We start from the raw sequence: 27,616 nt of genomic DNA, 5'->3' as shown, positions 1-27,616 counted from the left end.
ACAACGCAAAAAATGCTTTGTTTTAAGAAAAACTTACATACAAATTTTTTCTCATTAAATTTTCAATGAAAAGAAATCTCAATTTTAAGAAAATAGGTGATTTTTAGATTGCTTGCCAACAAAAAACCTGGGTGTTGGTATACACAACTAGTGTGACAAACTGTATTGAAATGCATTTAACTGTCACACTTTGAATTCATTTAAACTAGTGCAGTCCTGGCCAAAACCAAATTGTGAGTTGTTATCTGAATAATAATGGCTGTTAGGTCGGTGATAGTGTTGCTCATGCTGCAGTGGCTGTGGCGGTGGTGTCGGTGGTGGTTTTGCTCTCACACACTGTGTGACATGTTATGATAAGGCAATTCAGTACCACAATGGACATAGAAGCCAGAGCACATACAGTGACCTGACAATAACCCAAAAACATAGAAAGAGCTCTGAGACGTGGAAACTCTGCTGACCGCAATCCCTAATCCTCTCCAACACACACTAGAGGCAGCCGTGGATTGCGCCTAACGCTCCCTATGCAACTCGGCACAGCCTGAGAAACTAGCTAGCCTGAAGATAGAAAATAAGCCTACCTTGCCTCAGAGAAATACCCCAAAGGAAAAGGCAGCCCCCACATATAATAACTGTGAGTTAAGATGAAAAGACAAACGTAGAGATGAAATAGATTTAGCAAAGCGAGGCCCGACTTTCTGAACAGAGCGAGGATAGGAAAGGTAACTTTGCGGTCAACACAAAACCCTTCAAACAACCACGCAAAGGGGGCAAAAAGACCCTCCGTACCGAACTAACGGCACGGAGGTACACCCTCTGCGTCCCAGAGCTTCCAGCAAGCAAGAAAAAACAAATACGCAAGCTGGACAGGAAAAAACAGCAAACAAAATAACAAAAGCGGAACTTAGCTATGCAGAGCAGCAGGCCACAGGAACGATCCAGGAGGAAGCAAGTCCTATACTAGAACATTGACTGGAGTCCAGGATCAAAGCACTAGGTGGAGTTAAATAGAGAAGCACCTAACGACTTCACCACATCACCTGAGGAAGGAAACTCAGAAGCCGCAGTACCACTCTCTTCCACCAACGGAAGCTCACAGACAGAATCAGCCGAAGTACCACTTGTGACCACAGGAGGGAGCTCTGCCACAGAATTCACAACAGTGACACCCACTACAATGTCTGCAAGGGGGCAATTGGTGCAGGATCCTCAAATGCATCCAAAAGAGCATGCACAGAGCTCATAAATTTGCTCTGTCTATCCGGTGCCAATAACCGGGCCTTGCTTGCTATACTTGAACCAAATAGATCCATGTAATCCTCTTTAGCTGATTTGTTAAGAAGATCAGTTGTATCATTGACCCTTTTTGTTGTTTGATCTTCTTTTTTTTGTTTTTTTTTTCTTTTTTGGGGGGGTGGCTGTTATGACCTGGTGGTTAGGAGCACCCGGAATGACCTGATAGTTAAAACTCACACAGGACAAGCTCTGGGATGTGGGAGCTCTGCTGACCGCAATCCCTAATCCTATCACACACAATAGAAATAGCCGTGGAGCGCTCCTGACGCTCCCTAGGCGCCTCGTCACAGCCTAAGAGCTAGCTAGCCCTAGAGATAGAAAATAAAGCCTATCTTGCGTCAGAGAAATTCCCCAAAGGAAAAGGCAGCCCCCCACATATATTGACTGTGAGTAAAGATGAAAGTCACAAACGCAGAAATGAAACAGGTTTCAGCAAAGGGAGGCCAGACTTACTAAATAGACAGAGGATATGAAAGGTAGCTTTGCGATCAGCACAAAAAACTACAAAAAAACACGCAGAGTGTGCACAAAAGACCTCTGCACCGACTAACGGTGCGGAGATGCTACTCTGCATCCCAGAGCTTCCAGCTAGCAAGACAAAATCATGATATCCAGCTGGACAAGAAAACAATGAACAAATTAGATACTATCAGGAACTTAGCTTCTGCTGGAGTAGACAGGTCACCAGAAAGATCCAAGAGCGAACTGAACCAATGCAGAAACATAGACAGCTGGCATGGAGTAACGATCTAAGTGGAGTTAAATAGAGCAGCCAACCAAAGGATAAACCATGTCACCTGTGTAAGGAACCTCAGAAGCAGCAGCTCCACTCACAGCCACCAGTGGGAGCCCACGGACAGAACTCACCGAAGTACCATTCACGACCACAGGAGGGAGCTCGACAACAGAATTCACAACAGGTGGCCCAGTTATTGGCACCGGATTGACAGAGATTTGTGGGTTTAGTGGCACATCATTTTGGTCCGCCGAAGCTGTCCCAGACGATGTTGAACCAGATGCAGATGAAGTTCCTGCTACAACAGGGATTGAGCCAGGTGCGCCAAAAGAAGGTACATCATCTGCTGACTCCACTGTTTCTGGGGTTGAGTCCTCTGCGGGCTCAGGAGCCGGAATGTTCCCTTCAGTGCTGTGAAAACAAAGACAAGGAATTTTTTAGTTTGATACAAAAAAATTATATTCATCATTACTGCATTCACTTCAGTTTTAACAAATCACCACCTCAAAGTCCTGCTGGTGAGCAAGAAAGTCAGGTCTTCATACAGACTGAAGTTCCGTTTGACCGGGGAAGACCCGCTTTTCGCAAGGGTGCTCTGCATTTTTTTTAAGCGATCTCGCACCGACCTCCACTGCTTGTTTGACATCTTTATCTAAAAGAATACAATAATATGATCATTACATTCCCTTTAAAAATTATTGTTCTGAAAGGCGTTAACGAAATAATTACTAATTTGCTGCTGCAGGGTCCAGTTGTAGCCATCATAATCGGGAAAAAGGTCACGGTAAATCCTGGTCCAGCAGTTACCCCGTGCATATTTGTCTTTGTAGGCCTCATCGGCCGGATCCCAGATGGTGGGCATGTCCCCTATCTATGATGGATAACAAAAAGTAATTAAAAAACATACTCATATGTACTACTTATACATTAAAAAATGTATTCATTCTCAAAAAAATATAGAAAATGTAGACACAGCGATAGGTTTTATATATATATATATATATATATATATATAAAACATATCTATCTCTCTCTCTCTCCATATATACCGTATATATATATATCTAATATATAAAGCTGAATGTGTGTGTGTGTGTGTATGTATGTCCGGGATTGGCATCTGCACTGTCGCAGCTACAGCCACAAAATTTTGCACAGTCACACGTCTGGAGCCCGAGAGCGTCATAGGCTATGTTGTGAGGCGAAATTTTAACCCCGCACGTTCCAATTCACCAAACAATTTTGTCCCTATCTACATAATGGGGAAAAAAGTGAAAGGAAAAGTGTTGGAGGCATCGCAGCTACAGCCACAAATTTTTGCACAGTCACACGTCATGGCCCTGAGAGCATCATAGGCTATGTTGTGAGGTCAAATTTTAACCCCACGCTTTCCAATTCACCAAACAATTTTGCCCCTATCTACATAATGGGGAAAAGTGAAAGGAAAAGTGTTGGAGGCAAATTGACAGCTGCCAGATGTGAACAAGGGGGACTTAAAGAGTGAGAGCGATGGCGCCAAAGAGTACATACCGTACAGTTGCTAAGGTGGGGCCCCGACATGAGATACTCACCACACACGGGGATATGAACACACACACAAAATGCGCCACACACTACCACGTGCTTGAACACATATCACCCTCAGCACACATTTCACCATACATACATCAACCTCGCCACATAAAAGTCGAAACACAAAAGTCGCCGCTCAAAACTCGCCACGTGCAAAACTCGCCACATACAAAAACTAGGCTCACGCAAAACTCGCCACAAGTGCAAAACTCAGCTCATGGAAAACGCGCCACACGCAAAACTTGCACACGCGTAAAAAATACCCACATGCACAAAAGTTGCAACACATGCAAAAGTTGCCTCACACGAAACTTGAACATACTCAAAAGGCATCACACGTAAAACTCGCCACGCGCAAAACTCGCCATGCGCAAAACTTGCTGCACACAACTTGCTACACTAACCTGTCACATGCAACTCGACACACAAAAAGTTGCTACACGCATTTTGCCACACAAAACTCATCTCACAAAAGTCGCTACATGCATGTCGCCACACGCAACTCAACACACACAACTTGACAAACAAAACTCACCCTAAAGCACACACAAGTCTGGTATTATCCTTCAAAAATAAAAATTTGATTAATAAGCAAACAAACTACAAGAGCAACAAATGTACCATATAGGAAATATGGCAGCCGTCAGTCACATGACCTGTCTATTATGTGTATGTGTGAGCTAATATATACTGCCAGGGGGAGGGCTTCCTGTTGGCTGGGGATTTATCAGGCTGCCAATTTAGCTTACAAATACTGAGGTAAAAATACTGAGTAAATAACGTGTGAACGAGGTCTAATATAGAAGGAGATGACACACAGGTATATACTATATACAGGGGAGATGACACACAGATATATACTATATACAGGAGAGATGACACACAGGTATATACTGTATAGAGGAGGAGATGACATACAGGTATATGCTATATACAGGAGGAGATGACATACAGGTATATACTATATAGAGGAGGAGATGACATACAGGTATATACTATATACAGGAGGAGATGACATACAGGTATATACTATATACAGTGGAGATGACACACAGGTATCTATATATATAATTGTCTAAGGGTTTTTCCGTCTGTCTGTCTGTCTGTCCTGGAAATCCGGTGTCTCTGATTGGTCGAGGCCGCCAGGCTAGTTTTCGTTTGTCCAATTGTTTGGACTCTATTGCTTTGCAAATGTCTCTTTTTGTCCAGCTTGTCACTATGTCTTATTCAGGCTAGCTGGAAGCTCTGGGAAAGCAGATTTGCCCCTCCACACCGTGAGTCGGTGTGGAGTTCATTTTTGTAAACTCTGCGTGGATTTTGTAGTTTTTTATACTGACCGCACAGTATCCTTTTCTCTCTGTCTATCTAGTTTAGTATTGGCCTCCTTTGCTGAATTCTGATTTCATTTCTGTGTACGTCATTTCCCTCTCCATTCACAGTCAATATTTGTGGGGGGCTATCTTTCCTTTTTGGGGGTTTTCTCTGAGGCAAGATAGCTTTCTATTTCCTTCTTAGGGGTAGTTATTTCTTAGGCTGTGAAATGGTGTCTAGTGAGAGTCAGGAACATCCCACGGCTATTTCTAGTGTTGTTGTTAGGATTAGGGACTGCGGTCAGTAGAGATACCACCTTCTCAGAGCTCGCTTCATGTTGCGATTTAGCCACTAGGTCATATCAGTGTGGCCTCTTAACCACCAGGTCATAACAGTACAGCAGGCCAGAAATGAATTAAATGCATCTCAAAAGAAGGAAAAGAAAGTTCTGAACCATTTTTTTTTCTGTGCTCTGTTCTGTCTTTTTTTTCCTCTTGATATCTGGGTGGTGCTGGATATATACTCTGGTATGGAGGTTCAGAGTTTGTTTTCTCGTGTGGATCAACTTGCTGCAAGAGTACAGAGTATCCAGGACTATGTTGTCCAGACTCCGGCTCTAGAACCTAGAATTCCTACTCCTGATTTGTTTTTTGGGGACAGATCCAAGTTTTTGAACTTTAAAAATAGCTGCAAATTGTTTTTTGCTTTGAAACCCCGTTCTTCTGGTGATCCCATTCAGCAAGTAAAAATCATCATATCCTTACTGCGTGGTGATCCTTAAGACTGGGCTTTTGCTCTTGAAACAGGGGATCCGGCATTGTTGAGTGTAGATGCATTTTTTCAAGCGCTCGGATTGTTGTATGACAAACCTAACTCAGTAGAGCATGCTGAGAAAACACTGTTGGCCCTGTGTCAGGGTCAAGAAGCGGCAGAGTTATACTGCCAGAAATTTAGAAAATGGTCTGTGCTCACTAAGTGGAATGAAGAGGTTCTGGCTGCTATTTTCAGAAAAGGTCTTTCTGAAACCCTTAAAGATGTTATGGTGGGCTTTCCTACGCCTACCGGTTTGAGCGAATCTATGTCTCTAGCCATTCAGATTGATCGGCGCTTGCGTGAGCGCAAGGTGGTGCACCATATGGCAGTGTCCTCTGAGCAAAGTCTTGACTCTATGCAATGTGATAGGATTTTGACTAGAGCAGAAAGACAGAAATTCAGACGTCAGAATGGCCTGTGTTTTTACTGTGGTGATTCTGCTCATGCTATTTCTGATTGCCCTAAGCGTACTAGGAGGGTTCCTGGGTCTGTTACCATTAGTACTGTACAGCCTAAATTTCTCTTGTCTGTTACCCTGATTTGCTCATTGTCGTCCTTCTCTGTTATGGCATTTGTGGATTCTGGCGCTGCCCTGAACTTAATGGACTTAGAATTTGCCAAGCACTGAGGTTTTTCCTTGGAGCCTTTGCAGAGTCCTATTCCCTTAAGGGGGATTGATGCTACGCCATTGGCCAAGAATAAACCTCAGTATTGGACTCAGTTAACCATGTACATGGCTCCAGCACATCAGGAAAATATTCGCTTTTTGGTGTTGCATAATTTGCATGATGTTGTTGTGCTGGGTTTTCCATGGTTACAGGTACATAACCCAGTGCTGGATTGGAGATCTATGTCTGTAACTGGTTGGGGTTGTCAGGGGATACATAGTGATATTCCTTTGATGTCCATTTCCTCGTCCCCTTCTTCTGAAGTTCCTGAGTTTTTGTCGGATTTCCAGGATGTATTTGATGAGCCCAAGTCCAGTTCTCTGCCTCCTCATAGGGACTGTGATTGTGCCATTAATTTGATTCCTGGCTGTAAGTTCCCTAAGGGCCGACTTTTCAATCTGTCTGTGCCAGAGCATGCCGCTATGCGGAGTTATGTAAAGGAGTCCTTGGAGAAGGGGCATATTCGCCCGTCTTCATCACCGTTGGGAGCGGGATTTTTTTTTGTTGCCAAGAAGGATGGCTCCTTGAGACCTTGTATATATTATCACCTTCTCAATAAGATCACTGTCAAATTCCAGTACCCTTTACCTTTACTTTCTGACTTTCTGATTTGTTTGCTCGGATTAAGGGTGCCAGTTGGTTTACAAAAATCAACCTTCGAGGGGCGTATAATCTCGTGTGTATTAAACAAGGTGATGAATGGAAAACAGCATTTAATACGCCCGAAGGCCATTTTGAATATCTTGTGATGCCATTCGGGCTCTCTAATGCTCCATGGGTATATCAGTCCTTTATGCATGATATCTTCCGGAATTATCTGGATAAAATCATGATTGTGTATTTGGATAATATTTTGGTTTTCTCCGATGATTGGGAGTCTCATGTAAAGCAGGTTAGGATGGTATTTCAGATCCTTCGTGCTAATGCGTTGTTTGTGAAGGGGTCTAAGTGCCTCTTTGGAGTTCAGAAGGTTTCTTTTTGGGGTTTCATTTTTTCCCCCTCGGCTATTGAAATGGACCCTGTTAAAGTCCAGGCCATTGATGATTGGACTCAACCTACATCTGTAAAGAGCCTTCAGAAATTTTGGGACTTTGCCAATTTTTATCGCCGCTTTATTGCTAATTTTTCTAGTGTGGTGAAGCCTCTGACCGATTTGACGAGGAAGGGCGCTGATGTGGTGAATTGGTCCTCTGCGGCTGTTGAGGCCTTTCAGGAGCTTAAACGTCGTTTTACTTCTGCCCCTGTGTTGCGTCAGCCAGATGTTTCTCTCCCTTTTCAGGTTGAGGTTGATGCTTCTGAGATTGGGGCAGGGGCCGTTTTGTCTCAGAGAAATTCTGATGGCTCTTTGATGAAACCGTGTGCTTTCTTCTCCAGAAAGTTTTCGCCTGCTGAGCGTAATTATGATGTCGGCAATCGGGAGTTGTTGGCTATGAAGTGGGCATTTGAGGAATGGTGACATTGGCTTGAGGGAGCCAAGCATCGCGAGGTGGTCTTGACTGATCACAAGAATCTGATTTACCTCGAGTCTGCTAAGCGGTTGAATCCTAGACAGGCTCGGTGGTCTCTATTTTTCTCACGTTTTTATTTTGTGGTCTCGTATATTCCGGGTTCTAAGAATGTGAAGGCTGATGCCCTTTCTAGGAGTTTTTTGCCTGATTCTCCGGGAGTTCTTGAGCCGCTTTGGATCCTCAAGGAGGGGGTGATTCTTTCTGCCATCTCCCCTGATTTGCGGCGGGTACTTCAGGAGTTTCAGGCTGATAAACCTGACCGCTGTCCTGTGGAGAAATTGTTTGTTCCTGATAGATGGACTAGTAGGGTAATTTCTGAGGTTCATTGTTCGGTGTTGGCTGGTTACCCTGGGATTTTCGGTACCAGAGATTTGGTGGCTAGGTCCTTTTGGCGGCCTTCCTTGTCGTGGGATGTGCGTTCGTTTGTGCAGTCCTGTGGGACCTGTGCTCGGGCTAAGCCTTGCTGGTCCCGTGCCAGCGGGTTGCTTTTGCCTTTGCCTATTCCTGAGAGGCCCTGGACGCATATTTCCATGGATTTTATTTCTGATCTTCCTGTCTCTCAGAAGATGTCTGTCATCTGGGTGGTTTGTGACCGGTTTTCTAAGATGGTCCATTTGGTGCCGTTGCCTAAGTTGCCTTCCTCCTCTGATTTGGTTCCATTATTTTTTCAGCATGTGGTTCGTTTGCATGGTATTCCGGAGAATATTGTGTCTGACAGAGGTTCCCAATTCGTTTCTAGGTTTTGGCGGTCCTTTTGTGCTAGAATGGGCATTGATTTGTCTTTTTCTTCAGCATTCCATCCTCAGACAAATGGACAAACGGAGCGAACCAATCAGACCTTGGAGACCTATTTGAGATGCTTCGTGTCTGCTGATCAGGATGATTGGGTGACCTTTTTGCCGTTGGCCGAGTTTGCCCTTAATAATCGGACTAGTTCTCCTACCTTGGTTTCGCCTTTCTTTTGTAATTTTGGTTTTCATGCTCGCTTTTCTTCAGGGCAGCCTGAGCCTTCTGACTGTCCTGGTGTGGATTCTGTGGTGGACAGGTTGCAGCAAATTTGGACTCATGTGGTGGACAATTTGACGTTGTCTCAGGAAAAGGCTCTGCGTTTTGCTAACCGTCGTCGGTGTGTTGGTCCCCGGCTTCGTGTTGGTGATTTGGTCTGGTTGTCTTCTCGTCATGTTCCTATGAAGGTTTCTTCCCCTAAGTTCAAGCCTCGCTTTATTGGGCCTTATAAGATTTCTGAAATTATCAATCCAGTGTCTTTTCGTTTGGCCCTTCCTGCTTCCTTTTCCATTCATAATGTGTTCCATAGATCCTTGCTGCGGAGATATGTGGTACCTATGGTTCCCTCTGTTGATCCTCCTGCTCCGGTGTTGGTTGAGGGGGAATTGGAATATGTGGTGGAGAAGATTTTGGATTCTCGTTTTTCGAGGCGGAAGCTTCAGTATCTGGTCAAGTGGAAGGGTAATGGCCAGGAGTATAATTCTTGGGTTGTTGCCTCCGATGTTCATGCTGCCGATTTGGTTCGTGCTTTCCATTTGGCTCGTCTTGATCGGCCTGGGAGCTCTGGTGAGGGTTCGGTGACCCCTCCTCAAGGGGGGGGGGGTACTGTTGTGAATTCCGTTCTGGAGCTCCCTCCTGTGGTTGCTAATGGTATTTTTGTGAGTTCTGCCCTTGGGCTCCCTCTGGTGGTTTCGAGTGGAACTGCTGCTCCTTTAGGTAGCTGTAGCAGCTGCCTTCACTAATCGCCTTGCCTGGGTTTGTTATTTAAACCTGCTCTGGGCTTTAGTCTATGCCTGCTGTCAATGTTCTTGGTTGGATTTGGTTCTCTCCTTGGAATTTTCATATGGCCAGTCCTTGTCTGCAAAAGATAAGTGTTTGCTAGTTTTCATTTGTCCATTTGTTTGGACTCTATTTCTTTTCAAATATGTCTCTTTTTGTCCAGCTTGTCACTATGTCTTATTCAGGCTAGCTGGAAGCTCTGGGAAAGCAGATTTGCCCCTCCACACCGTGAGTCGGTGTGGAGTTCATTTTTGTAAACTCTGCGTGGATTTTGTAGTTTTTTATACTGACCGCACAGTATCCTTTTCTCTCTGTCTATCTAGTTTAGTATTGGCCTCCTTTGCTGAATTCTGATTTCATTTCTGTGTACGTCATTTCCCTCTCCATTCACAGTCTATATTTGTGGGGGGCTATCTTTCCTTTTGGGGGTTTTCTCTGAGGCAAGATAGCTTTCTATTTCCTTCTTTAGGGGTAGTTATTTCTTAGGCTGTGAAGAGGTCTCTAGGGAGAGTCAGGAACATCCCACGGCTATTTCTAGTTGTGTTGTTAGGATTAGGGATTGTGGTCAGTAGAGATACCACCTTCTCAGAGCTCGCTCCATGTTGCGTTTTAGCCACCAGGTCATATCAGTGTGGCCTCTTAACCACCAGGTCATAACAATACAGGTATATACTATATATAGAAGGAGATGACATACAGGTATATACAGGGTGGAGCGCGGTAATTTGCTGATTTGGGAATGAAATAAAAAAATTATGATCATTAGAAAAATTTATTTTATATTTTAATTATACTGAACAGTAATGGAATTTTTAAATTACATGGTTTTAAATAGTGTATCTGGCAAATGTCGACCTTCGCTATCCACACACTGCTGCATACGTTTTCTGAAGTTTTCATGAACTCTAACAAGCATGTCCACTGGTATTCTGCCAATTTCAGCTTCAATATTGTTCCTTAGGTCTTCCAAGGTGTTGGGACGGTTGATATACACCTTAGACTTCAGGTAACCCCAAAGGAAAAAATCGCATGGGGCTAAATCTGGTGAGCTTGCTGGCCAGTTCACATCTCCCCTCAAAGAGATAAGCCGTCCAGGAAACATTTGCCTCAAACAATTCATGGTAACCCTCGCTGTGTGTGCAGTGGCACCATCCTGTTGGAACCATGTATCCTCTAGTTCCATTGCCTCAAGAGCCGGCTGAAAATAATCCTGTATCATAGACAAGTACCGTTCGGAGTTCACAGTTATGGCACGACCATTATCCTGAAAAAAGTAAGGACCAATGATGCCTACTCGTGATATGGCGCACCACACAGTGATGCGGTCCGAATGCAGAGGTCTCTCGTGAACTTCTCTGGGGTTTGTTTCACTCCAGTAACGCATATTTTCTTTGTTTACACACCCACTGAGGTGAAAATGTGCCTCATCAGAAAAAAACACAATTGCGTCACGGGGTATCGTTGCTAACATGTCTTCACAAGAGGTCCGCCGTGTCAAATAGTCCCATGCTGACAAATGTTGGACCACGCACATTTTATACGGGTGAAAATTCAGTTCATCATGAAGAATCCGGTGGAGAGAATGTCTTGAAATGCCAAGAGCAAATGATTGCTTCCGAGCAGAGCGTTTCGGAGATTGCAGTACTGCTGCTCTAACTCTCTCAATGTTTTGTTGTGTTGTAATCCTTCTCTCAGGTCCCCTTCGTACACATGACACATTCCCTGCTGTTCTGAATGCATTCACCCAATTTACAATTGATTGCCGTCCAGGAACACATCCGCGTGAAGGACTACGAATTGTAAACGAAAAGCACGCTGCACTGCAATGATCGAGTGGGCATTTGAAAAATACGCTTCAACACAAAATGACCTCTCCTCACGTGTCCACTGCATGATGGCAACTGAAAGGCAGAGGAATACAAATCTCCCATCAGCCACTGTAAGCCACACCCACTCTCCCCTCTCTTCGACCGACAGTGCCGCCACAGCATGCAGTGCAAAAAAGCAAATTACCGTGCTCCACCCTGTACTATATATAGGAGGAGATGACATACAGGTATATACTATATACAAGGGAGATGACACACAGCAGGTATATACTATATACAGGGGAGATGACATACAGGTATATACTATAAACAGGAGATGACATACAGGTGTATACTATATATAAGGGAGATGACAAACATGTATATACTGAGGTGAAAATGAGAGGTGTGAGGTGAAAATGAAAAGGTGTGAGTGCAGTGAGAGGAGTGAGGGAAAATAGTGGAGTGATCGGAAAATGACAGATGTGAGGTCGAAATGACAAGTGTTAGGGGGGAATGAGAGGAGTGAGGGAGAAAATGAGAGGTGTGAGGGAGAAAATGAGAGATGTGAGGGGGAAAATGAAAGATGTGATTGGGAAAATGAGAGGCATGATGGGAAAATAAGAGAAGTGAGGTGCTATAACTAACCACAGATATTTACTATGCCCAGGCAACGCCGGGCTCTTCAGGTAGTATATATATATATATATATATATATATGTTATAAATACATATGTATACCCATAGAGAGAGCTGATATTAACACAAAGATGTAGGATGGTTTAGGAAAAACCCCGGAATCATAACCAAAAAAGATTTGCAGGATCCTGTTTTTTGTCATAGACTTGTATTAGCGACGGATTGTGACAGATTGCCATCCGTTTCATCCGTCATGCGCAGGATCTGGTGTTAAATCAGTGTCATTCTGGCGGAGGCGACGCGGATAACAATGATAGAAAGAAGCCTAACATGGCCCTTGGCCGGGATGACACATGCGAAAAACACGGCTAAGTCATGCATGTTAATACCTGTTCTTGGCAAATGCACTTCAGAGCGAAGTTTGCAGCTCCATGTATTGGTCCGCGGCCGCAGGCTACAATCATGAGTAACAGCGACAATGGCGGGTATTAACAAGCAAGAATTGACTGTGTTTAACACATAATAAAATAAACACCTATAGAGAAAGGCACCACACACAAAATAGTATAAAAAATACACTTTATTAATGACATAAAGACCACAACAGGGTCATAAAATAGCCTAAACAGGCAAGGGTGAGACATAAACAGTCACAAAACAATGATGGACAAAAAAACCTGGAAATAGCAACAAAACATATATAAGTACTTGGTGTAACAGTATAATTCACATTTAGGATATAGGCATACTAAATAAAGCGACAAGGCATGAAGTGGCGTTTTTCTGTAATAATTGATAGGCAATATTATAGTTGTTGCTCAGTATAAAAGAAAAAATGCACATAACACCATATTGAAGGTAACACAGATATTGCACACAAGACCAGTATGTGTCATAATCTTAGTGAAAAGGCTAAATAAGCCATATAGACCAGTCTGTAAGCAATATAAGAACCGCCATTGTCTAACTATTAACCGCTAAAGTGCCTAAAAAACAAGTGTTTACCCAAATGATAAAGAGAAGCCAGGAGTCCACCACACCCGACGCGCGTTTCGCAATGACCCCTGGACGAAGCATTTCATTGCGAAACGCGCGTCGGGTGTGGTGGACTCCTGGCTTCTCTTTATCATTTGGGTAAACACTTGTTTAACGGACACAGTATCGACGTAGATGTCATAATGGTTGCCATGGCGACGATGATGTTATAAAGGTTGCCTTGACCAATCAGCGACGGGCACAGTCTGCTGCGAATTCTGCGAATTCTGGAATCATCATTGTCCATATACGGGGACATGCATATTCTAGAATACCCGATGCGTTAGAATCGGGCCACAATCTAGTAGTATAATACACTCCTCAGTCCTCCATATAGTGTAATGTACTGCCAAAGTTCTCCAAATAGTATAATACACTTCTCATAGTGCTCCATAAAGTATCATGCCCCGCCATTGTCATCCATGTAGTACAATTCACTTCCCATAGTATAATGCACCCCATAGTTCTTCATATAGTGCAATGTATTCCCCATAGTCCTTTATACAATATATGCATCTCACATATAGTATAATGATGCCACTCCAGAGTATAATGCAGCCACCCAACAGAATATATTGTAGCCCCTGAGTATAATGTAACCCCCCAAAGAATATAATGCAGCCCCCTCATATAGTATAATGCAGTCCCTGCATATATATGGTAGCCCCCTCAGAACATAATGCAGCCCCTCATAGAATATAATGTAGCCCCTCCATAGAATACAATGCAGCCCTCCTCATATAGTATAATGCAGCTCCCCATAGAATATAATGTAGCCCCCTCATAGAGTATGATGCAATCACCCCTCATAGAATATAATACAGCCCCCCATAGAATATAATGTAGCCCCCAGGGAATGTAATACAGCCCCCCCCTAGAATGTGATACAGCCCCCCCATAGAATATAATACAGTCCCCTCATAGAATATAATGCAGCACCCGATAGAATGTAATACAGACCACCTCCCCACTGCTTGTTTGACATCTTTATCTAAAAGAATACAATAATATGATCATTACATTCCCTTTAAAAATTATTGTTCTGAAAGGCGTTAACAAAATAATTACTAACCGCTAAAGTGCCTAAAAAATAAGTGTTTACCCAAATGATAAAGAGAAGCCAGGAGTCCACCACACCCGATGCGCGTTTCCCAATGACCCCTGGACGAAGCAATTCATTGCGAAACGCGCGTCTGGTGTGGTAGACTCCTGGCTTCTCTTTATCATTTGGGTAAACACTTGTTTTTTAGGCACTTTAGCGGTTAATAGTTAGACAATGGCGGTTCTTATATTGCTTACAGACTGGTCTATATGGCTTGTTTAGCCTTTTCACTAAGATTATGACACATACTGGTCTTGTGTGCAATATCTGTGTTACCTTCAATATGGTGTTATGTGCATTTTTTCTTTTATACTGAGCAACAACTATAGTATTGCCTATCAATTATTACAGAAAAACGCCACTTCATGCCTTGTCGCTTTATTTAGTATGCCTGTATCCTAAATGTGAATTATACTGTTACACCAAATACTTATATATGTTTTGTTGCTATTTCCTGTTTTTTTTGTCCATCATTGTTCTGTGTCTGTTTATATCTCACCCTTGCCTGTTTAGGCTATTTTATGACCCTGTTGTGGTCTTTATGTCATTAATAAAGTGTATTTTTTATACTATTTTGTGTGTGGTGCCTTTCTCCATAGGTGTTTATTTCATGTTCGGCTAACCACGATAGGATACATTATAGGTGTTGTGTTTAACACATGTGTAATCCTGGACTATTACCTCTCTTCCAACTGCCTGGTAGCGTGGTGAAAAATTTAACTATTGCCATTGTAAGGTGACTTTAATAACCCCGGGTAATAATGGATAATTATTAATGGTTAATAATTATTAACCCCCCCAAAAAAATGGCGTAGGCGCACGCCCAATTTTCATGTCCAGAAAGGGAAAGCCAGTGACTGCTGACTGCTAATTTGTAGCCTGGGAAGGGGTTAATCTTCCAAGGCTATGAATATCAGCCTGCAGCTGTCTGCGTGGCCTTACTGGCTAATAAAAATAGGAGGACCCCAGAAAAAAAAATTACGTGGGGTCCCCCTATATTTTATAGCCAGAAAGGCTACGCAGACAGCTGCTGGCTGATATTCACAGCCTAGATTGGGGCCATGGATATTGCCCCCCCCCCCCGTCTACAAATACCAGCCCGCAGCCACTCCAGAAATGGCGCATCAGTAAGATGCCCCAAATCTGGCATTTAGCCTCTTTCTTCCCACTCCCGTGTAGCAGTGGAATATGGGGTAATAAGGGGTTAATGTCACTGTCACCACCTCGCAGTCCGGGGCGCCTTCTTTCTCTTCCCCGCCTGCTCTTACCTCTTCTGGTCCTGTCCTTAGCCAGCAGGGTCACGCTCCGGTCGTCTGCTGGCGCTCCGGGGTCCGTCCCTGCAGACATGCTGCCCGGGTCCTTGCTCCCATGTCTGCTGCACTTCCTCCTTTCTCTCCCTCTCCTAGGGAGTGCATAGGGGGTGGGCAGGTGAGCTCTCTGGCTTCTTAAAGGGTCAGCCCCTCCCTACTCACTGCCCCTCCTCCCGGCCTATCACCTGGAGGCTGGAGGTATATAAGGATCTCAGTCACTCCTGGACGCCACCTGGGCAACTTCTATTATCCTGAAGTTGCTGCTCCAGGTCTTATCCTGCTAGGCTTATCAGTCCAATTTGCCTGTCTTACTCTGTGTTCCTTTTTCCCTAGGATCGAGTCTGGTCTCCACAGCATCCTGAGTCCAGTATCCTGTGTGGTTCCCTGCAGTCTTCTTCCTGCTTCCAAGTTCCACAAACAGCCCTGTTTTGTTTATTAATTTCTTCCTACCTCCTAGGTCGGTTTAACACAGGTGTCTGCCTCATTGGACCCTCTATTGGTGGTCTAGGGGAAATCCCTGTATAGGGGTCACTCCAGCCTTGGTCTCCTTAGAGGCTTTCTGGTGTTGTGGCCCTGTGGCCTTCCTTTGGGGTGTCTCCCCTAGTGTTTGAATTACTGCACAATAAAGCTTTTGAACCTGCTTTCCTGGTCTGGTTCTCCCTTCCTGGTATCAGTAACTGCTGTATTTGCGGTCCAGTGGGTCCACCCGATAGACACGTCTGTAGGGCGTGACAGTCACCTTGCTATTGTAAAGTGACCTTAACCCCGATTAATAATGGAGAAGCGTCAATAAGAAGCCTATCCATTATTAACTCCAAATTACTGAAAAACAATAACGCATAAAAAATAATTTTTATATTCTAAATTTTACCATACTTACAAATCCCTTGATGGTCTGTAGTCTTTTCTGACATAGTCAATTAATATCGATTGTCCCACGACGATCTGCCTTGGAGAACAGCCACATCAGGAAATGTGACTGCTCTCCACGGCTGCCAAAACACACTGACAGGAGCAAAAGCTCCTGCATTTTGCTTGCGCATGCGCAAGAGTTTACCGGAGTTCAATGAACTCCGGGACTCTCACTTTACGACACTGCTGTGTGAGAAAATTTCACAGCAGGTCAACTGCCGTAAAGTGAGCTCCCGGAGTTCATTTAACTCCAGGAAATGATCGGGCAGCTCCGATACACTGCAGGAGCGATTAACTCCTGCAGTGTATCACCGGAGGACGTCACGGGACAAGTGAAATTATGGATTACGCCGGATTTTTTTTTTTTAAGTATTGGAACGGGATCATCGTGGATGGTGGCCTTCGGGGACGTATGTGTTGAGTATGTACTACATGTTATATGTTGTATGTAATGTATGTTTTATGTGTGTTTGTGTTTTTAACTCATTGTGGTCAGTCGCCTGACGATGGGACAACTCTCCCATCATCAGATTTCAATGGGAGAAGTAGTCAAATCCGACAAATGACTACAGTAGGTCACTACTGACAGATAGACACACAGACAGACACACAGGCAGACACTACATACGATTTCCACCATACGCTTCACATTGAACCCCATGCGATGGTACGACTCCATTTTCACTACACTCTGCCCACACACTTCCTCCACATCACTGACATCACTTCCTTCGGCAGCGGTTTTGACATCCAAATCTGCAGATAATACTCAGATGGTTTTTACATCTGCGGTTTATCTGCAGACAGGGCCGGACTGGGACTAAAATTCAGCCCTGGCATTAGAAGTTACACAGGCCCACTTGTCACATGGTGACTGTATAATATCTTTGTACACTTGTAGGTTACAAGAAGTGAAGGGAGTGTAACACGACTATATAATATATAATCACAGCATTACAGCTCGGTCCTATTTATTGCTTTTAGTTGCAGTACCAAGAAAAGCCGCTACTTTACCTACATAACTGGATCTTGGGATGAGATGACCAAAGGCTATGTAACCTCATTCTGATGCTCCATATACTTTGCCTACAGACACTTTTGATTCCGCTGCGCAGTACGAGACCCGGTGACTCTGAAGAGCGGTGACATCAGTTACATCACCGCTCTTCAGATATTCCGGGTCTTGCGCTGAGCTCAGCGACTGTAAAGAGCGGTACTGTTACTACCGTCACCGCTCTTCAGAGTCGCTGGATTTCACCAGGTCTGGGCTAGTACTGGGGGTGTCTGATAGACACCTCTCCATTACTTACACCAGGGATTGATAGCAACTGACATTACGCAGCTGACATCAACCCTTAAAATCATTGCACATACCAGAATTAATTTCTCTGGTGGCTAGGAAAAGCAGTAGAGTTAGCGCTATTCCCAGGCGTCGGGTGCTAACTACAACTAACATCATCCTTGCTTCATCTCCCTGCGAAGCATTTCTGTTGTATTTACATGCGTTGATCTCAGGCCGCTAAACGAGTGTAATTGACAATACTGAAGTCGTTCACTTGTTTCCCGGCCTCTTTACACCAACTGAAAAAGACTGAAGGGAACAGAACAATCACAATTAGATCAATCTGTCCCCATACAGTATCATGTTATCAGCAGCACATCTACACTTTACACTGGTGATGTGCTGCTGAGAACAAGGATTTCTGTTCCCACTTAAACAATCCAATCACTCGATGAATAGACGGCATTTTGCTTGTTTAGTATAATACACCACATAGTCCTCCATATATTATAATGTGCACCTCAGTCCTCCTGGACCCGTTGAAGCACTCAGTGTGCGAAACAGCCATCGTCCTTTCTCCAATACCGCACCCTCACATGTACCTGATGTTTTAATGGATGTATAATCATTCTACTATTTTACTCCAATAAAGAACACGAATGCTCAGCATAAAGACGGGTGAGTGCCGCATATTTTTCTCTTGTTGCTTGGATTTATATTCAGCTATATGCTTGCTATGCAGAGCACCTTATACCCATCAGCTTCGTGACACCTGCAGTTCGGCTTCTCATCAGAGTCTTATTCCATGAGAACTAGTTTGTCTCTATTATTATTATTATTATTATTATTTATTGTTATAGCGCCATTTATTCCATGGCGCTTTACATGTGAGGAGGGGTATACATAATGAAAACAAGTACAATAATCTTAAACAATACAAGTCATAACTGGTACAGGAGGAATGAGGACCCTGCCCGCGAGGGCTCACAATCTACAAGGGATGGGTGAGAATACAGTAGGTGAGGGTAGAGATGGTCATGCAGCGGTTTGGTCGATCGGTGGTAGCTGCAGGTTGTAGGCTTGTCTGAAGAGGTGGGTCTTCAGGTTCTTTTTGAAGGTTTCGATGGTAGGCGAGAGTCTGATGTGTTGTGGTAGAGGGTTCCAGAGTAGGGGTGATACGCGAGAGAAATCTTGTATACGATTGTGGGAAGAGGAGATAAGAGGGGAGTAGAGTAGGAGATCTTGTGAGGATCGGAGGTTGCGGGTAGGTAAGTACCGGGAGACGAGGTCACAGATGTATGGAGGAGACAGGTTGTGGATGGCTTTGTACGTCATGGTTAGGGTTTTGTAGTGGAGTCTCTGGGCAATGGGGAGCCAGTGAAGGGATTGACAGAGGGGAGAGGCCGGGGAATAGCGGGGGGACAGGTGGATTAGTCGGGCAGCAGAGTTTAGAATAGATTGGAGGGGTGCGAGAGTGTTAGCGGGGAGGCCACAGAGCAGGAGGTTGCAGTAGTCAAGTCTCTAGTGCTGTTCATTTCATTCTTCGCTAATATGATAAAACTGCAACACAATAAACGGGGGCCCAGAGATCTGCTCGACCCCCCACACAGAGGCACGCGTCTCCGTCTGGTGATTTTCAGTTGCCGGCAACACCCTGTAGATTAATTTGGAAATCACTGAGTCAACCGTGAAGGATCACTTTAGATCCTCCCTCAACAGAATGTAATGCAGCCAGCCCCCATAGAATGTAATAAAGCCCCCCCCCCCATATAATGTAATACAGCCCCCCAATTGCCCCACAATCCAGTTATCACTCACTTGATATATTAAAAAAAAAAAAAACACTCTCCCCACCTCTCCTCGTGCCCCACTCTGCTCCGACACACAGCAGGTGCGCAATGATATGATGTCATCGCGCACCCACAGTGTCAGCGCGAGGCAGACCAGGGAATGATGGGAGAGGGAGCGACAGCGGACGCTCTCTCCTCCAACATTTAATTCAACTGTACCGGCGTCATAGACGCCAGTATAGTTGAATGCGGGGTGGGCGATGAGGGGGTGAGTCTGCGCATGCGGGAGGAGTCAGCCCTGGTGCCGCTGATAGCGGCAGCGGCCCACTCCTGGCACCAGCCCCTCTGGCATTTTGCCAGAAGTGCCCAATGGCCAGTCCGGCTCTGTCTGCAGATTTGACCCATAAAATGGAAGTCAATGGGTGCAGAAACGCTGCTGAACCACAGAAAAGAAGTGACATGCACTTCTTTTAAATCCACAGCGTTTCTGCGTGGATTTTTCCGCACCATCTGCACAGTTTTTTTTTCCAATGAACAACATTGGACTGTACATCACAGTGCGGTTCTGCCAGTGCCTAGCCTACAGCTACCGCCCCATGCCGTGCTACATTTGCTGCTTCTATAAGTAATGTGGGACTGCGCAACTTGCCCTCTGCTTTCTGCTTCCTGTTAGCTATAAACTATAGTGCAACATTAATTAACCTACGTCCCTAATAATTGTTATGTTTCAGAGTCTAATTTTCTCTGTGAATATTATTTTCCTGCTGTTCTTTGGATGTTGCTTTTTTCACCTTGTGAAATGTATTTTGCCCATTGGGTGGAGATATTCTGCTGAATATTTCCCAGTGCAGAATCGTCATGTTATTGGTTTTGTGAATAAACCTCCTATTCATGCTGTGATCAGACAGATCATCTGACCACTGGGTCTATTCACACATAAGAACGTGTTTTTCTCAGAGGCTCAACCTCTACTGAACGTAAGTACATTTTACATTTCTATACAACTCTCATTTCCGCTTCGCTTTGTCATAATAGAAGGTAATGAATATAATATTTAATGATGCAATGCTGTTGAGCTTAGAAATGACCAGTGTAAAAGGCATCACTAAGCTCTTTGATTCAGAGCTTGTGCCCCAATTTTAATTGCATTGTCCCAATTCTCTAGTTTATCTATTTGGTGAAATAAAGAAATAACTTTATAGAAATGTCTGCACCACCCACCTGATTCACTATAGTTTTCACTACTTCTCACTTTCGTCCCTGTTGCTTCCCCTCAGTGGAGTCCTCAGTACAGCCGAGAACTTGAAAAGAAGCTGCCTATTATGTACGTACAGTATGTTAAGTTTGTAAGGGTGTGCATGTATGAAGAATGTATGAAGGTTTGTGTTTGGATATATATAGGAATGCAGATTCTCTGCATCAGTGTGTGCATATATGTAGTATATGTGTATGTATTAGGTGCACATACGGTATGTTGTGAATGTGTGTGTGCGTAAATGTGTGCCTAAAAAAAAATGTCCATATGTGTGTATTGGAAAGCATTATCACTAGTAATGGGTGAGCACTAAAATGCTTGGGTGCTCATTCCTCGGGTCGAGCAAATTGGAATACTCGGGTGCTCGACCCGAGCAACTAGCTCAATGTAAGTCTATGGGAGTATTTTTACCGCGATCCCCCCCCCCATCCCCCGAGAGTCCTTTTAAGGTCTAAAAACATCTAAAAATGATGGAAACACTGCTCAAATGACACAGGGACATCATGGGGATCACCCCTGTAAGCATTTCTGACTCCTAAGTCACAGCTGTAAGCAATGTTGTCAGAGTTTCATGCCATTTTTACAGGTGCACCAAAAAACATACAAAAACGAAACCGAAATGGATTTTGCTGGGAAATATGTTAAGGTGCATCCTTTCCAAAATAATGACTTGTATATAAGGCAAAATAATTAACCCCAGACCAAAAAGTTCCTCTACCACTTGGGCTATGTTCACTCGCAGCGTTTTTGATGCGTTTTTCAACTTTAACATTGCTTTCAACTAATGCAAATACATTCACTGGGAAATGTCATTGTAACATTTAACAACCCTAGCTGGCCCTGTGGTGTAATAGGGTGCAGGGTTGAATATGTCACCACTAGTGTTGAGCGATACCGTCCGATACTTGAAAGTATCGGTATCGGATAGTATCGGCCGATACCCGAAAAATATCGGATATCGCCGATACCGATATCCGATACCAATACAAGTCAATGGGACATCAAGTGTCGGAATGTATCCTCATGGATCCCAGGGTCTGAAGGAGAGGAAACTCTCCTTCAGGCCCTGGGATCCATATTAAAGTGTAAAATAAAGAATTAAAATAAAAAATATTGTTATATTCACCTCTCCGGCGGCCCCTGGACATCAGCGGGAGGATCCGGCGTCCGGCACGGCTTCTTTCTTCAAAATGCGCGCCTTCAGGACCTGTGGAATGACGTCCCGGCTTCTGATTGGTCGCGTGCCGCCCATGTGACCGCCACGCGACCAATCAGAAGCCGCGACGTCATTCCTCAGGTCCTAAAAGGCGCTCATTCTAGGACTTTAGCTGAGGAATGACGTCGCGGCTTCTGATTGGTCGCGTGGCGGTCACATGGGCGGCACGCGACCAATCAGAAGCCGGGACGTCATACCACAGGTCCTAAAGGCGCGCATTTTGAAGAAAGAAGCCGTGCCGGACGCCGGTTCATCGCGCAGATGTCCAGGGGCCGCCGGAGAGGTGAATATAACAATATTTTTTATTTTAATTCTTTATTTTACACTTCCGATACCGATACCCGATATCACAAAAATATCGGATCTCGGTATCGGAATTCCGATACCGCAAGTATCGGCCGATACCCGATACTTGCGGTATCGGAATGCTCAACACTAGTCACCACGGAACAGACAGACCAACTGTTGAAGGGGATTTATTAACAGGAGTAAGATTCTCCTCGCAGGGAGTAAACAGAGGGGTTAATACAGATAAAGCAAGCAGTATAACAGTACACAACAAGTTAACTGAAGCTATGAAACAGGTACGCAGAATAGAAATGGAAAAATGAGTGTTCTTGTAACTTATCGGTCCAGGGAGATCCTGACTGGAGGGTCCTTATTCCAATATGGGTACAGTCACCAGCAGCACTTGAAGAATCTGAAGTCTTTCCTGTCTTCTGAGAACTGGAAACTCTGGGGTTAAACCTGTGCAGTCTTTTCTCTTCAAAGTGAAAACTGAAATCATGAACTAGCACAGTCTCGGTCACTGCTGCAGAAGTCTGGCAGTTTCTCTGTAGTAACGATGTCACACACACACTGGGCAGTTACTTATCACACTCAGGGATCTTTGCTTGTCACTGCGGTCACCAGGGCTGCACCCAAGTCACTGTCTCTGCGCTGTCAGGGGAAGAGTCTTCTCTGATTCAGGAGGCTTCCGAGTCTACACCCTCACATCCAGCCTTCACTCTGGTGGGTATCTCAGCCTCAGTGCCCTCACGGGGAGCATGTTGTGAATTCTGTGGCTGAATTCACTCCTGTGGTCACAAGTGGTACTGCAGCTTCTGGGCTTCCTCCCTCAGGTGTTCTGGTGAGCTCGTTGGCTGCTTTGTTATTTAACTCCACCTGATTCTGTCTTCCTTGCTCCTTGTCAATGTTCCAGTGTTGGATCTGAGCTTTGGATCTTTCCTGTGGCCTGCTGCTCTGCTTAGATAAGTGCTTCTTTGCTTTTGTTGCTATTTTTTCTGTCCAGCTTGTCTATTCGTTTTGCTGGAAGCTCTGAGACGCAAAGGGTGTACCGCCGTGCCGTTAGTTCGGCATGGTGGGTCTTTTTGCCCCCTTTGCGTGGTTTTTTGCTTTAGGGTTTTTTGTAGACTGCAAAGTTCTCTTTGCTATCCTCGCTCTATCTAGAATATTGGGCCTCACTTTGCTGAATCTATTTCATCCCTACGTTTTGTCTTTTCATCTTGCTAACAGTCATTATATGTGGGGGGCTGCCTTTTCCTTTGGGGTATTTCTCTGAGGCAAGCCAGGCTTGATTTTCTATCTTCAGGCTAGTCAGTTTCTCAGGCTGTGCCGAGTTGCATAGGTAGTGTCAGGCGCAATCCACAGCTGCCTTTAGTTGTGTTTAGGATAGGTTCAGGTATTGCGGTCTACAGAGATTCCACGTCTCAGAGCTCGTTCTATTGTTTTTGGGTTATTGTCAGATCACTGTATGTGCTCTGATTGCTGGCACACTGTGTCACTGGATTGCCATCATAACAGTACAAGGAGCCATACTAATGATTCTCAATAGAGGGAAAAAAGAAGTTCTGACATCATTTTTTTTCTCAGCTCTGTGTTCAGTCTTTTTTTTCCCCTAGACATTTGGGTGCTTCAGGACACAGCTGTGGACATGGATATTCAGGGTCTGTGCTCTTCAATGGATAATCTCGTTATAAATGTACAAAAGATTCAAGATACTATTGATCAGAAATCTATGCTAGAACCAAGAATTCCTATTCCTGATTTGTTTTTTGGTGATAGAACTAAGTTTCTGAGCTTCAAAAATAATTGCAAGCTATTTCTGGCCTTGAAACCTCATTCTTCTGGTAATTCAGTTCAACAGGTTTTGATTATTATTTCTTTTTTGCGCGACGACCCTCAGGACTGGGCATTTTCTCTTGCGCCAGGAGACCCTGCATTGAGTAGTGTCGATGCGTTTTTCCTGGCGCTCGGATTACTGTACGATGAGCCTAATTCAGTGGATCAGGCTGAGAAAAATTTGCTGGCTTTGTGCCAGGGTCAGGATGATATAGAAGTATATTGTCAGAAATTTAGGAAGTGGTCAGTACTCACTCTGTGGAATGAATCTGCGCTGGCAGCTTTGTTCAGAAAGGGTCTCTCTGAGGCTCTTAAGGATGTCATGGTGGGTTTTCCTATGCCTGCTGGTTTGAATGAGTCTATGTCTTTGGCCATTCAGATCGGTCGACGCTTGCGCGAGCGTAAATCTGTGCACCATTTGGCGGTATTGTCTGAGATTAAACCTGAGCCTATGCAGTGCGATAGGACTATGACCAGAGTTGAACGGCAAGAACACAGACGTCTGAATGGGCTGTGTTTCTACTGTGGTGATTCCACTCATGCTATTTCTGATTGTCCTAAGCGCACTAAGCGGTTCGATAGGTCTGCCGTCATTGGTACTGTACAGTCCAAATTCCTTCTGTCCATTACCTTGATATGCTCTTTGTCATCGTATTCTGTCATGGCGTTTGTGGATTCAGGCGCTGCCCTGAATCTGATGGATTTGGATTATGCTAAACGTTGTGGGTTTTTCTTGGAGCCTTTGCGGTGTCCTATTCCGTTGAGAGGAATTGATGCTACACCTTTGGCCAAGAATAAACCTCAGTACTGGGCCCAGCTGACCATGTGCATGGCTCCTGCACATCAGGAAGTTATTCGCTTTCTGGTGCTACATAATCTGCATAATGTGGTCGTGTTGGGGTTGCCATGGCTACAAACCCATAATCCAGTATTGGATTGGAACTCTATGTCGGTATCCAGCTGGGGTTGTCAGGGGGTACATGGTGATGTTCCATTTTTGTCTATTTCGTCATCCACTCCTTCTGAGGTCCCAGAGTTCTTGTCTGATTATCAGGATGTATTTGAAGAGTCCAAGTCCGATGCCCTACCTCCGCATAGGGATTGTGATTGTGTTATCAATTTGATTCCTGGTAGTAAATTCCCTAAAGGTCGTTTATTTAATTTATCCGTGCCTGAACACGCCGCTATGCGCAGTTATGTGAAGGAATCCCTGGAGAAGGGACATATTCGCCCATCGTCATCACCACTGGGAGCAGGGTTCTTTTTTGTAGCCAAGAAGGATGGTTCGCTGAGACCGTGTATTGATTACCGCCTTCTTAATAAGATCACTGTTAAATTTCAGTATCCCTTGCCATTGTTATCTGACTCGTTTGCTCGGATTAAGGGGGCTAGTTGGTTCACTAAGATAGATCTTCGTGGTGCGTATAATCTGGTGAGAATCAGGCAAGGAGATGAATGGAAAACTGCATTTAATACGCCCGAGGGTCATTTTGAATATCTAGTGATGCCGTTCGGACTTGCCAATGCTCCATCTGTGTTTCAGTCTTTTATGCATGACATCTTCCGTGAGTATCTGGATAAATTCCTGATTGTTTACTTGGATGACATTTTGATCTTCTCAGATGATTGGGAGTCTCATGTGAAGCAGGTCAGAATGGTTTTCCAGGTCCTGCGTGCTAATTCTTTGTTCGTGAAGGGATCAAAGTGTCTCTTCGGTGTGCAGAAAGTTTCATTTTTGGGGTTCATCTTTTCCCCTTCTACTATCGAGATGGATCCGGTTAAGGTCCAAGCCATCCAGGATTGGACTCAGCCGACATCTCTGAAAAGTCTGCAAAAGTTCCTGGGCTTTGCTAATTTTTATCGTCGCTTCATCTGTAATTTTTCTAGCATTGCCAAACCATTGACCGATTTGACCAAGAAGGGTGCTGATTTGGTTAATTGGTCTTCTGCTGCCGTGGAAGCTTTTCAGGAGTTGAAGCGTCGTTTTTGTTCTGCCCCTGTGTTGTGTCAGCCAGATGTTTCTCTTCCATTCCAGGTCGAGGTTGATGCTTCTGAGATTGGAGCAGGGGCGGTTTTGTCACAGAGAGGTTCTGGTTGCTCAGTGTTGAAACCATGTGCTTTCTTTTCCAGGAAGTTTTCTGCTGCTGAGCGTAATTATGATGTGGGCAACCGAGAGTTGCTGGCCATGAAGTGGGCATTCGAGGAGTGGCGTCATTGGCTTGAAGGAGCTAAGCATCGCGTGGTGGTATTGACTGATCATAAGAACCTTACTTATCTCGAGTCTGAAAAGCGCTTGAATCCTAAACAGGCCCGTTGGTCGTTATTTTTTGCTCGCTTCGATTTTGTGATTTCGTACCTTCCGGGCTCTAAAAATGTGAAGGCGGATGCTCTGTCTAGGAGTTTTGTGCCCGACTCTCCGGGTTTATCTGAGCCGGCGAGTATCCTCAAGGAAGGAGTCATTGTGTCTGCCATCTCCCCTGATTTGCGGCGAGTGTTGCAAAAATTTCAGGCGAATAAACCTGATCGTTGTCCGGCGGAGAAACTGTTCGTCCCTGATAGGTGGACTAGTAAAGTTATCTCTGAACTTCATTGTTCGGTGTTGGCTGGTCATCCTGGAATCTTTGGTACCAGAGAGTTGGTGGCTAGATCCTTCTGGTGGCCATCTCTGTCACGGGATGTACGTACTTTTGTGCAGTCCTGTGGGATTTGTGCTAGGGCTAAGCCCTGCTGTTCACGTGCCAGTGGGTTGCTTTTGCCCTTGCCGGTCCCGAAGAGGCCTTGGACACATATTTCGATGGATTTCATTTCTGACCTTCCCATTTCTCAAAAGATGTCAGTCATTTGGGTGGTCTGTGATCGCTTTTCTAAAATGGTCCATCTGGTGCCCTTGGTTAAATTGCCTTCCTCCTCTGATTTGGTGCCTTTGTTCTTCCAGCATGTGGTTCGTTTGCATGGCATTTCTGAGAATATTGTTTCTGACAGAGGTTCCCAGTTTGTTTCAAGGTTCTGGCGAGCCTTTTGTGGTAGGATGGGCATTGACCTATCTTTTTCCTCGGCTTTCCATCCTCAGACTAATGGCCAGACCGAACGAACCAATCAGACCTTGGAAACATATCTGAGATGTTTTGTTTCTGCAGACAAGGATGATTGGGTGTCCTTTTTGCCGTTGGCTGAGTTCGCCCTTAATAATCGGGCCAGCTCGGCTACCTTGGTCTCTCCATTTTTCTGCAATTCTGGGTTCCATCCTTGTTTCTCTTCAGGACAGGTTGAGTCTTCGGACTGTCCTGGTGTGGATTCTGTGGTGGACAGGTTGCAGCAGATCTGGACTCAGGTAGTGGACAATTTGACCTTGTCCCAGGAGAAGGCTCAACTTTTCGCTAATCGCAGACGCCGTGTGGGTCCCCGACTTCGTGTTGGGGATCTGGTTTGGTTATCTTCTCGTCATATTCCTATGAAG

The 27,616-nt window shown here is 44.6% G+C and overlaps 1 protein-coding gene and 1 long non-coding RNA gene across 4 annotated transcripts in view; one reads left to right on the top strand and one right to left on the bottom strand.

The window, feature by feature from the left end:
• On the bottom strand, positions 1 to 23,044 carry LOC138652019 (uncharacterized). The gene is made up of 4 exons (XR_011315555.1): positions 22,663 to 23,044; positions 2,762 to 2,899; positions 2,536 to 2,684; positions 1 to 2,443 (listed from the first exon to the last, which is right to left on the bottom strand). It is a non-coding gene; the product is annotated as an uncharacterized lncRNA (long non-coding RNA).
• Positions 20,300 to 27,616, top strand: part of LOC138652018 (sulfotransferase 2B1-like) — a 267,378-nt gene continuing 260,061 nt past the window's right edge. The window contains exons 1-2 of one of the 3 annotated variants that reach the window (XM_069742708.1): positions 20,300 to 20,544; positions 20,845 to 20,891. The gene's annotated coding sequence lies outside the window, so the exon portion shown is untranslated. The remainder of the gene's footprint in view (positions 20,545 to 20,844; positions 20,892 to 27,616) is intronic. The other 2 variants (XM_069742706.1, XM_069742710.1) reach the window with 2 other exon arrangements.

The sequence above is a fragment of the Ranitomeya imitator genome, chromosome 10, assembly GCF_032444005.1.
Source record: "Ranitomeya imitator isolate aRanImi1 chromosome 10, aRanImi1.pri, whole genome shotgun sequence".
In the NCBI taxonomy this organism is placed as follows: domain Eukaryota; kingdom Metazoa; phylum Chordata; class Amphibia; order Anura; family Dendrobatidae; genus Ranitomeya; species Ranitomeya imitator.
Note: the sequence above shows the minus strand (reverse complement) of the source record. Positions and strands in the feature narration are given on the sequence as shown.